Here is a 13,377-nt window from a genome sequence, read left to right on the forward strand (position 1 = left end):
AATCCGACATCCAATAATTTTTCCAGCTCTACTTTGACCAATAATGCGACTTGTGGATGCATCTTTCTTAGTTTCTGTTTCACTGGTTTTGCCCCTAATTTAACTGTCAAATGATGCATTACCAAATTTGGATCCAATCCAGGCATATCAGTGTATGACCATGCAAAGTTGATTTGTCGTTCTTTGAAGAAACTTATGAATTTTGACCTTTCTGACTCCGTCAAAGATTGAGCCAGGAATATGTTGTGTGGAACCTCTTCTATGCTAATGTTTGTTTTGATAGTCTCCTCTACCAACATAGATGACTTTTCCTCATATGATGCTGGGAGAATGTCGAGCCTTCCATCTTCGGGTGCCTTAGAGAGGTTTTCGCCCTCAGATACGTCCTTTCTTTTTACTTTTTTGGGGTCAGACAGCGCCATAGTGTGGTTTTCGCCATAAGACCCTTGGTTTGTTTTTATTTTTATATTTTTGCGACTAGAAGGCCCGACACCCTCACCAAAATATGCCATGCTATTGAGTTCTATAGTGTATCCTGCTTTATGGTCCCCAAGAGGAAGATCATCTCGTATGCCAAGATAGTCAATAAAAGCTTCATCATTTTGGAATGTGTCAAACTATGCAGGTCCTTCATGATCCCAGTCAATAAGTTGGTGGTGGACAAGGGGAAGGCCTTTAATGTCTTTGAAGTTAGCGGGACTAAGAGTGAAGATGTGGTTATATTCAAGTATGTCGAGGTAGTTATCAAGGTCATCGTTGGCACTCTCCTCATCAATCTCCATCGTGAACAAATCCAAATTATCATCACTAGTAGCGCATTCTGGGACAGGTGTTCTCATTCTATGTGATTTCAACCTAGAACCTAGAGACAAGGACTGTGTGGAATACTCAGGGGTTGTTTCTTGACCAAATTTGAATTTTTCATAAAATTCTTCTTCTTCTGTGGGTTCATCTGGCTCTCGGAATGTCTCGGTGAGCTCGTAGTCAATGGAGGATTTGTCTTAACCCCATTCCCATTCATTGGAGTCTGTGGAATAGCAATTCTCTTGTTGAATTTTGGCAGCTTTGATTTGTAATGCTTCTTTTGTCCTTTGAGTGTGGACCTTGGAAGTCACAAAACCAAGTCCCTTCAAGCGTTCCTTTTTGGATGTCAATTCAGGTTGTAAAGGTTCAATGATGCCTTCCTTTCTTAAACCAAGAGGACTCTTGCCATCATACCCAAATTTTTGTAGGATCTTGAAACCTTTGCCATATTTCTCACATGGTATACTGATGTGATCTTGTGTATCATTTTCAAGGTCTTTGTAAAGCATTTTGTATAAGTCTTCCTCTTCCAGTTCACCCCATCTTTGAAAGATAGTAGGGTCCCATTTGAGTACAATGATAGATACCTGTTTATTAGGATGTGGTCTTCCATATTCTTTTGGTGAACTCATAATTTGTTGTAAGCACATGGTCTAATTTAAAGTGTATTCACCCATGCCCTTGTCCTGAAATTTGCCTTTAAGCTCACCTTGTTTTGATGTCGAAGGTTTTAATGACTCAGGATCAATGTATGCAGAAGAAGGAACAGCTTCGTGATTACTGGGAATGATGGTCTCAGTTTTTTATCTCAAGTTATTGCAGTATATGAACAGATTAGGATCACCATTAACTATTATCTCAACTCCATTGTGAGGAAACTTAATGCATTGGTGATATGTAGATGGGACTGCCCTCATTTCATGAATCCAAGGACGTCCTAGCAATATGTTGTATGTGAGATCTAGATCTAGGACTTGACAAACCACATCCTTCGTAACTGGCCCAACTCTAAGAGGCAAGGTGATTGTGCCTTTGGATGAACACTCTTCATCATCCTATGCCTTGATGGTAATTTTGTTTGTAGAATTCATAGCTTTATTAGAATATCCCAATTGTTTAATAGTGTTCAATGTACAAATGTTTAGACCTACTCCTCCATCTATCAGGACTCGTTTTATTCGATGTTTGTGTATGAAGGCTTCAATGTGTAATGGTACATTATGTGGCTCACTTATAGAGGCGTAATCGGCTTTTGTGAATGTAAGAGAGTGTGGAATGGAAAGGTATCCCACCATGGCTTGAAACTGGTCCACGTTCAGATCAGTAGGAACGGCAGTGTCTCTCAAGATTTTGTCAATAATAGCTTTATGTGCGGGGGATATGCGTAAGAGCTCAAGAATTGAAATGAGTGCGGGTGTCTTCCCTAACTGTTCTACAAGGTCATACTCAGGTTTGGTTGATGAGGAAGCAGTGTTTTTAGCTGGAGCACCTTGCAAAGTGAATTTACCTCGACGAGTTGTAACATTACATTCAGAGGTAGGTTCGGAAGAAGATCCAATTCCTTTTAGGAAAATCTTGGGTCTCTGGGTAGAATTCTCAAGCATTTTGTCCTTGATGATAAGAGTAGAGGCATAATTGTCCATCAAAATGTGATTGATACTTGAATCATAGTTATAGGATGCTCTGGTATAGTTGGTCTGGTCATCTGTGGCTGCAGCTTTTCCCTTGTCATGCTTTGGGAATGGTTCCTTAAATATTTCATGTTCTTGGTTGGATGAATGTCCTTCAATCTCAATGTCACCTCTATCAATGAGATCTTGTATGATGTTCTTCAGTCAATGACAATTTCCTATCTTATGACCCTTGCTCTTATGAAATTCACAATACTCATCATCATTCCACCAATTTGGTTTGACCTTTGGTTCATATGGAGGAAAATCTGGAATTGTGATTACTTTGTTTGCCACTAGCTTCTTGAAAATTGACTCAAGTGGTTCTCCCAATGGAGTGTACTTCCTTCGTGACTTTGAAGTAGTTTGAGTATTCACTTGATTGTTTGTAGAGCTTGATCCTGAAAAAATGATTTTTGGTCGTACCGTATTGGCATCAACAACACCATCATTGACTGTGTTCTTGTTTTTATTCCAAAATCTTGGCTTATCTTTTCCTTTAAAGTCATCTTTGTTTTCCTTGAATATCTTAATGACTCCTTGTTCAATTAGGACCTTTTCTGTCGCTAAGCCTTTTTCAATGACGTCCTTGAAAGTGGACAAACAAGCCTTCCTTAGATCATAGCCAATGTCTTTGTTAACATTCTGGGTGAACATTTCCACCATTTGTTTTTGTGGAATTTCACAAGAGCATCTGCTGGCTAGATTTCTCCATCTTTGTAAAAATGATGAAAAAGACTCTCCATCTTTTTGCTTGGTGTTGCACAAAGTAGTGACTGATATGTCTGTCTCTATGTTGTATGAGAAATGTTGGATAAATGCCTCTGCTAAGTCACCCCATGACTTAATACCAGATGGAAGTTGGGAGAACCATTCCATAGCTTGATCACCTAAGCTCTGTGGGAATAATCTCATCAAATATGTCTCTTCTGCTGCTACCTTAATGCAAGCTGTGAAAAATTGTCTTATGTGTGCCTTAGGATCTCCTTTTCCTCTATACTTATCAAACTTAGGTGTCACAAAGTGTGTAGGAAATGGAGGCATTGGAATGCTCTTGTCAAATGGATAAGGACATATGTCTCTCATTGTGTATATTGGCTTTGGTGTATTTATGTCCTCCATTTTCTTTTGTAAGTCCCTGATTTGTTGCTCCAAAATGCTTTTAGGTGGAGATCGACTCCTTGGACCATATCCCATGCTTGAGGCACCAATTGGAGGAGGAGCATGTTGCATATATGGATGATATTGATCATACAAAAGTTCATATGGAGGAGGTCTATAATGATGCTGCGTATATGGACCACTTGGTATAGATTCATGTTGAGGAACGAAATATATGTTTTGTCCATGTATACCATACTCTACAGGCATGTCATGTTCTAATGTGTTGCCCCCAAATTTGACGTGGGGTTTCCTTGTGTCCAAATTTTGAGCATGCCTTTGAATATCCAATTGCTTTGGTGGTTGATCCTTAGCATTGGTATGTGATTGAGCATATCTTTCTGCATAAGACTTCCATAATGGTCTAAGAAGGTGAGTATCATATGTTTGACCATGTGTATGTGGGACCTCTGGTTTTTTAAATAAAGATGATGGTGATTCAGGCACCATATGTGGCCCTCTATTGCCTCCACTATTAGGCCTCCTTTGATCCATGTTGAGGTGAGGTTGTTGCAAAGGTCTATTTTCCATTATTTGAGACATGTCAAAATAATGAGGGATCTTGGTTCCACTTTGTGCCATCACTTGTAGAAAGTATTGTCTGTCTCTCCTCATTATTTCCTCAACCAATCGATTAAAATGAGGATCAGAATGGTGTTTTCCACTTCTGCTAAATGTACGGAAAAGTTGTCCATATTGTCATTGTGTGTATCATTGTTGTTTGTAGTGTCCATGTTCTCAACATTTGGAATGTTTCTATAGGCATCCATGTCAGGTAATGTAGTATGATCAGAATTGAAAAAGATATCATTGTCATACTCATAGGAACTCATGTTTGTGGACTCTTGAGCCTCTTTAGTTTCTCTCCTAGATTTTTGGGAACGGGTTTCAACCATGAACTAGGTATTGACCAAGATGTGTGAAACTAGATGAAAATGGAAAGAGTATGGAAGACCAAGAGTTGGATGGAATGTAAATGAATTTGAGGTATACTTGCAATGTCCAAAGTGTAAGACCAAGTATGTATGTAGTAGAGTAGGTGTGGCTTCCAAAAAGATGATAGTTTCTCTTGATGAGGTAAGTTGACCTTGACTCTAAGTAAGACCAAATTAGACCCAAAGGTGATAGACCTTGATGAGGAACCACTTAGCAAAATGTTGTTGTATGTAGTGTGTTGACAAAGTATGATGAGGACAAGCAAGTGACCTTTTGACTCAAGTTTAGACAAATGTGAATGTAATGTAAGGTGTAAAGCAAATGATGGACTTTGTGAGACCCAAAGACGGGTTGAATGCTAGATGAAAACCTGGAGAAATAACCTAGGAAGCTCAAGAATTCTGAAACTGACTGTGTTTATTCGCTGGACTGTAAAAGTTTTCAATTCTGAACACAGACATGCCTGTATTCTGCACAGACGCGATTTCCTGACGCAGACGTGGTTTTGTTTAACACAGACGCGTTTCTGCAATTTTGTAAATGCAATGTTGATTCTGAGAACACAGACGCGTTTCTGCCCTTCACATACGTGGTTATACGACACAGACGCTATTATGTCAGACACAGACGCGTTTCTGCAAAATTTGTGCAATTTTTTCCAATCTGTGAAGTTGTTTTGTTGTGACCAAATCTAACTGTTTGACTATTTTTCGTGACAAGAGGACACAGTGTTGATGAGGACTCAATGTTTTGCAAGTGTCTAGACTCAAAAATATGACTCAAAGAAAGTGTGTTGTTCGATGTAAAAATGTTTTGCATACACTTGAAGACACAAAAGACACAATGTTTTGTTGTTTGGTCTTGAATGTTTTGAATGTTTAAAATAAGTCAAGCACAATTCTTATGGCTAGCCAAGACAATAGTTGTTGATCCCACATGGGGTTTTACCCCTAAGGCTATGCTATTCAGAGTGGATACTTAGATGCTTGACCTCACTGGCTCCACCCTCGGCACTCACTTCTCGAGTCAGCCAAGCATCAGTCCCCACGAAAACTCCCCATGGCGAACTTTGTATCTCTACTAAGAACCGTATGTGTGTGGGCCGCTACCAGAGGTCTGACCTCCTGCCCCAACAACTAGAAGGATTTTGGCTTCTAAAACAAAAAGGTGCTAGTAAGGGCATCCGCTCATGTGGCCATACATGCGGCACTTTTAGCTCTATAAATACAGAAGGCTCCCAGCCGGTAGGGGTTACACCCTACAACTGATCAAATAAATTTGATCAAACCGGTTTATGGGGAGACATAGTGTCGGTATGAACTAATCAGCAAACGTTATCTATAGTTTTCACCATGAATACAGTTGTTTATAGTGGTTCGGAAGAGGTGGGTTTTCCTCGCTACCACTTGGGTCGTTCTCTTCTCACTAGTAGTCCTAATGACCACACGGGAAGACAGGCCCTCTAAAGATTAAACAAAAAGAGCCTATTGCTCAAGACACAAAAGACAATGATTCAATTTTAGTGCACCAATTGAAGTGTTTGCTAGTCTATTAAAACAAGACACACAATAAAAATCCAAAAACCCTTGCCAAGGACCTGCAACAAAGACTTATTAGTAGTTTGGATTGTTTGAAATAATCACCCCTTCCTGCAAGCACACAAGTTAGGTAAATTTTAGATCCAAAAGACTTTGTGAAAATAGGGGCCTTCAACAAAACGATTTTGCTTTCAAGACAAGCTGCACCAATTTCATTAGCTAGATCTGAAGATGTTAGCTCAAAATAAACTAGATCTTAAAAACCGAATGATTAAAACTGAATCAATGAAAAACCCCTAAAAACGAATTCAATGTGCACAAACATGGGTACAATACACAGACGCGGCTTTGAGACATAGATGCGCTTTTGTGAGACACAGACGTGACTCCATAATGCAGACGCGGCTTCTGGACGCAGACGCGCCTACAAACCCCACAGACGCGACTGGAGATCACAGACGCGTTTTTCAGAATCTGCAAAAAAAAGATGAAACAGTGTCACAGACGCAGACGCAATTCCAGATTTCACAAACGCGGTAGAAAGTCACAAACGTGTTCTGAAAGTGTACAGACGCGACAAAAAACCAAAAACGCGATCCAAAAGTACGCAAACGCGAAAACATCAAAATGTTGTCAAAAAATGTCAGATCTACAACTTCAAGACACAAAATCTGCAACAAGGATGTTAAATGCAAAAGGGACAAGAGTCCCACCGGGCATGCCAAAATGTATATGGTGAAAATGGATACAACAATGTTGAAAGACTAAATGAATTCAACCACAAAACCCTAGCCTAACAACAACAAAGATCCACCATAACATATGAAGATTACCTAAGACAATGCAAATCAAATGAAATCACAAAGATTATACCATCACATGTCCAATAGGGTTTGGATCTCCATTCTTCCTATCTCCATTGATCTTGCTTGATATATTTGCTCTCAGATTTTATGTGCACAAGAGCTCAACAAAGAACGGAATGTAGTTGCAAGTAGGATCGCATATGAAGGTGCAAAGCGTAATGTAGTCAATTGATCAAGTAGTCAAGAGTTGATAATGAAGGAAGTATCTCCTTATATAGAAGACACCATAAGAAATGGAGGGATAAGATTGAGAGGTGTAAAAGAGGTCGGCTATGATTAGAGGGTAGGTAAAGAAATAATAAAATAATGAAAGGGGTAGGTAGTGTATGAATTAAGAGATGAATGACATGTGTCATGGGTAGAAAAGGTTAATGAATTAATTAAATAAATAAATATTTATTAATTAATAGAGGAAGTGGGATCAATTAAATAAATAAGATATTTATTTAATTTAGGAAAAGGATAATTTAAATAAATAAATGTATTTATTTAAATGAGAAATAAGGCTAGAAGAGGATACATGAATTAATTAAATAAATAAAGATTTATTTAATTAATAGAAGAATTACGTTAAAGATAATTAAATAAATAAAATCTGGACAATTTTAGGTGTCTACAGGTGCTACCGGTTCAATTATGATCATTTCCACTGTCGGTTCCTTCTCTTAGGCTCTGATTTGACTTTTGTTATGCTCATCTACCTCGACATTAGTTCTCTCCACAATTCTCTGCAATCTTTTGTTATAACATCTATATGCTTTTCTTTCATTAGAATAACCAACAAATATTCCTTCATCACATCTAGAATCAAACTTTCCAATGGAATCATCTCTTTTGATATAGCATTTACTACCAAAGATTTTGAAATATTTAATTTTCGGTGTATGACCGAACCATAACTCATAAGGTGTCTTACCAGTTTCTCCTTTGATATGAACTAGGTTGAATATGTATACCATCATGCTCACAACTTCTCTCCAGTAGACATGAGGCAGATTAGCTTCCACCATCATAGTTCTATCTGCATCCAAGATAGTTTTGTTTTTTCTTTCCACAACTCCATTTTGCTGAGGTGTCTGGGGTGCAAACAATTGTCTCCTTATCCCATTCTTCTCACAATGACTGTTAAATTCACCAAATGTGAATTCTCCACCATGATCTAATCTTAAGCATTTAATCTTCAAACCTGTCTTTGTCTCAACTTTAGCTTTAAATATTTTAAACTTTTCAAAAGCCTCAGATTTCTCCCTAAGAAAAGTAACCCACATCATTCTAGAATAGTCATCAATGATTAGCATTAAATATCTATCGCCTTGAAAACTCTTAATTCTAGCAGGGCCATATAAATCAATATGAATAAGATCAAGAACATCATTAGATTTGTCTTGTATACTCTTAAAACAAGTTCTGACCTATTTCCCCGTTTGACATTCCTTACATACCGGATTATAGGGCTTCACAATCTTAGGTATATCTCTAACTGCCTTAATAGAATTGATTTTCACAATGCAATCAAAATTCACATGACATAGTCTCTTATGTCATGGCCAAGTTTCATCAATATATGCAATCAAACATGTCTTCTCACCGGAATTCAAAAATGAAAGATATTACCTTTAGTTTGTGTACCGAATGCAATCTCCAATCCAGATCAGTTAATAATCTTGCATTTTCCATCCTTGAATTGTAATTGAAATCCCTTATCCACCAATTGTCCTACACTCAAAAAATTATACCTTAAACCTTCAACATAATAAACATTATCAGTGTTATGCTTACCATCCAATGATATCTAGTTCATTTTCCTTTGATCATACATTCTTTGTCATCTCAAAATCTAACCATACCGCCATCAAACTCTTGCAAAGATAGAAACTTCCTTTTATCTCCAATCATATGATGTGAACATCCACTATCTATTACCCATTCATCATTGTCTTCAATTTTAGCAGCAAGGGCCTTTTCTTTAGGTTGATTCCCTTCTGGTACCTGATCATCTTCCTTAATAGCCAAGAACATCCATTCCTTTCCATTGCCAAAACCACTAGCAGAATCTTGTGTCAGTTCATCATCAGAATCGGCCACACCTTCCTCATCAGCAATATAGCATGATTTTTCTATGTTTCTCTTGTACTTATGTTTGTTCTAATAATCAAGATTAAGCTTAAAAGATCTTCTATCTCTTCCCTCAAATCTTGAATTCCTATCAAGACATCTAGATGCAAAAGGACCTATCTTATTACATGCAAAACATTCAAAAGGTGTTTTTCCTTCATACTTACTTCCTATCGGTCTTTTAGGTACTCTTCTAGCAAATAGGCCTTCAAGTTGCTCAAATTCTTCATCTTCTCTCTTCATATCATCCAATTCTTTTGCATAAAAAGATTTACAATCTTGCTTGTCGGTTGATGATGTAGATGCATGAAAAACAAGTTCAGACTTCACAGCTCCAGAAAGTCCAAATTCTTCAAGCTCAAAAGCATATAATTTCCCAACCAAAGTATCTCGGTTAATAGTAGTGTTATCCATAGTTCTCAACTCATTAATTGCGGTAGCCTTCATCTTATAAACTAGTGGTAAAGCTCTCAGAACTTTAGAAACTATTTCATCTTCACTCAGAGATCCACCACAACATTGAATTTCCATAACAATCTCATTAAATTTTTCCATAAAATCAATAATCCTTTCATCTTCTTCCATCTTCAAATTCTCATATCTCACCTGGTAACCATCAAGTTTTGCAATTTTAACAGTACGGTCACCTTCATTCAGAGTCTCCAATTTGTCCCATATAGCCTTTGCAATTGCTTTGTCAATTAGTCCCATTATTTGATGATTAGAGAGTGCACACAAAAGTGCTTCTATAACTCTACAATCATTCTGAAGCTCCTTATCCAAGTTTGTCGGTCGAGGATTATCAAATGTCGGATTATAAGGTGTAACCCCAGTTTCTATGTGTTGGATTATAAGGTGTAACCCCAGTTTCTATGTGTCGGATTATAAGGTGTAACCCCAGTTTCTATGTGTAGACACCTAAAATTGTCATGTCTAATTAAATAAATATCTTTATTTATTTAATTATTTTAGCCTAACTCTTCTAATAATTGAATAAATCTTTATTTATTTAATTAATTCATTTATCATCTTCTAGTCTTATTTCTCATTTAAATAAATACACTTATTTATTTAAATTATCCTTTTCCTAAATTAAATAAATACTTTTATTTATTTAATTGATCTCACTTCTTCTATTAATTAAATAAATCTTTATTTATTTAATTAATTCATTAGCCTTTTCCACCCATGACACATGGCATTCATCTCTTAATTCCTACACTACCTACCCTCTCATTATTTTCTTATTTTCTCTACCTACCCTTTAATCATAGCCGACCATTTATCTTTTACACCTCTCAATTTTATCCCTCCATTCTTTATAGTGTCTTCTATATAAAGAGATGTTTCCTTCATTATCAAACCCTCGCTGACTACCCCACTATTCTAGCATTCGAACTTTCATATGTGATCAAGCCTACTGACAACCACATTTTCGTTATTTGTTGAGCTCTTGTGCACACATAAAATCGAAGAGCAAATATATCAAGCAAGATCAATGAAGATAGGAAGAATGGAGATCCAAACCCTATAGGACATGTGATGGTATAATCTTTGTGATTTCATTTGATTTGCATTGTCTTAGGTAATCTTCATATGTTATGGTGGATCTTTGTTGTTGTTAGGCTAGGGTTTTGTGGTTGAATTCATTTAGTCTTTCAATATTATTGTTTCCACTTTCACCATAAACATTTTGGCACACCCCGTGGGACATGGATTTTTGGTTAGATCTGTGGTTTTTTTTGCAGGTTTTTTTAACCCTATATTGCTATTTTGTAAAACAATTTGGAGAATAACCTTGTGCAGCTAGGGTTTTGGACACAAAATCAAGATCTTGGAGAGATTTGATCCGATCTCACAAATGGATTAGAATTTTTGTACAAAATGTTGTTGGAAGGTTGAAGACAGTATCAAGAGCTCTCAATCAAAAATTCATATTTTTTGGAGCACATTTTCATTTTCTATGAATTTTTTATGATTTTTCATAAAAAATTAATTTTGAGAGAAAATGAGCGAATTTTTTGGATTTTCTTACATTTTTGGAAATCTCTCATAATTATACACAGTATTTTTTCTTTGTGATTTTAATTTTGATGCAAAATATTTCCTTAAAAATCGTATCTTCAAAAATTAGGGTTTTTCATTATTTTGATCTAATCTCACAAATGGCTTAGAATTTTTGCACAAAATTTTGTTGGAAGGTTGAAAATAGTATCAAAAGCTCTCAATCCAAAATTCAAATTTTTTGTAGCATATTTTCATTTTATATGAATTGTTTTTGAATTTTCATAAAAAATTAATTTTAAGAGAAAATTAGCGAATTTTTTGGATTTTCTTACATTTTTAGAAATGTCTCAAAATTATACATAGGATATATTCTTTGTGATTTTAAATTTGATGCAAAATAATTCCTAAAAAATCGGATCTTTAAAAATTAGGGTTTTGCATTATTTTGCTCATATCTCACAAACTGCTTGTAATTTTTGCAAAAAAAAATTTATGCAGGTTTGGAAGATCATCAAAAGTTTCTAGTAAAAATTTCAGATTTGTTGGATCATTTTTTCATTTTATATGATTTTTAATGATTTTTTATAAAAAATTAATTTTTGGAACAAATTAGCAATTTTTTTGGATTTTCTTACATTTCTGGAAATTTATTGAAATTTTACAGGTGGTCTTTTTTTATGATGAATCAGATCTTTGAATTGGTCAAAAAAATGCATTGTTGAAGGCCCCTATTTCACAAAGTCTTTTTGGATCTAAAATTTACCTAACTTGTGTGCTTGCAGGAAGAGGTAATCATTTGAAACAACCCAAACTACTAACAAATCTTTGTTGTAGGACCTTGACAAGGATTTTCTTTTGATCTTTATTGTGTGCCTTATTTTAATAGATTACCAAACACTTCAATTGGTGCACTAAAATTGAACCAGTGTCTTTTGTTTCTTGGGCAATAGGCTCTTTTTGTTTAATATTTAGAGGGTCTGTCTCCCCGTGTGGTCATTAGGAGTACTAGTGAGGAGAGAACAACCCAAGTGGTAGCGAGGAAAAGTCATCCTCTTTAGAACCACTATAAACAATTGTATCCATGGTGAAAGCCATGGGTAACGTGTGCTGATTAGTTCATACTGACACTATGTCTCCCCATTAACTCGTTTGATCAAATTTATTTGATCAGTTGTAGGGTTTAACCCCTACCAGCTGGGAGCCTTCTGTATTTACAGAGTTGAAAGTATCGCATGTATGGCCACACGAGCAGATGCCCTTACTAGCACCTTTTTATTTTAGAAGCCAAAATCCTTCTAGTTGTTGGGGCAGGAGGTCGGACCTCTGGAGCGGCCCACACACATACGGTTCTTAGTAGAGATACAAAGTTTGCCACGGAGAGTTTTCGTGGGGACTGATGCTTGGTTGCCCCGAGAAGTGAGTGTTGAGGGTGGAGTTAGTGGGGTCAAGCATCTAAGTATCCCCTCTGAATAGTGTAACCTCATGTGGGATCAACAACTATTGTCCTGGCCAACCATAAGAATTGTGATTGTCTTATTTTGAACTATCAAACATTCAAGACCAAACATCAAAACATTGTGTCTTTTGTGTCTTCAAGCGTATGCAAAACAATTTTACATCAAACAACACACTTTTCTTTGAGTCATTTTTTAGTCTAAACACTTGCAAACATTGAGTCTTCATCGACATTGTGTCCTCTTGTCACGGAAATACAATCAAAATTTCAGATTGGGTCACAACAAAACAACTTCATAAATTGGAAAAATTTACAGTCCAACAAACAAGAGCAGTCAGTTTTAGAATTCTTGAGCTTCCTAAGCTATCTCTTCAGGTTTTCATCTAGAATTCAACCTGTCTTTGGGTCTCACAAAGTCCATCATTGCTTTACACCTTACATTACATACACATTTGTCTAAACTTGAGTCAAAAGGTCACTTGCTTGTCCTCATCATACTTTGTAAACACACTACATAAAATAACATTTTGCTAAGTGGTCCTTCATCAAGGTCTATCACCTTTGGGTCTCATTTGGTCTTACTTAGAGTCAAGGTCAACTTACCTCATCAAGAGAAACTATCATCTCTTTGAAAGCCACACCTACTTTACTACATACATACTTGGTCTTACACTTTGGACATTGCAAGTACAGCTCAGATTCATTTGCATTCCATCCAATTCTTGGTCTTCCATACTCTTTTCCATTTTCATCTAGTCTCACACATCTTGGTCAAGACCTAGTTCATGGTTGAAACCCATTCCCAAAAATCTAGGAGAAAAACT

Source organism: Cryptomeria japonica, chromosome 3 (genome assembly GCF_030272615.1).
Source record: "Cryptomeria japonica chromosome 3, Sugi_1.0, whole genome shotgun sequence".
Lineage (NCBI taxonomy): Eukaryota > Viridiplantae > Streptophyta > Pinopsida > Cupressales > Cupressaceae > Cryptomeria > Cryptomeria japonica.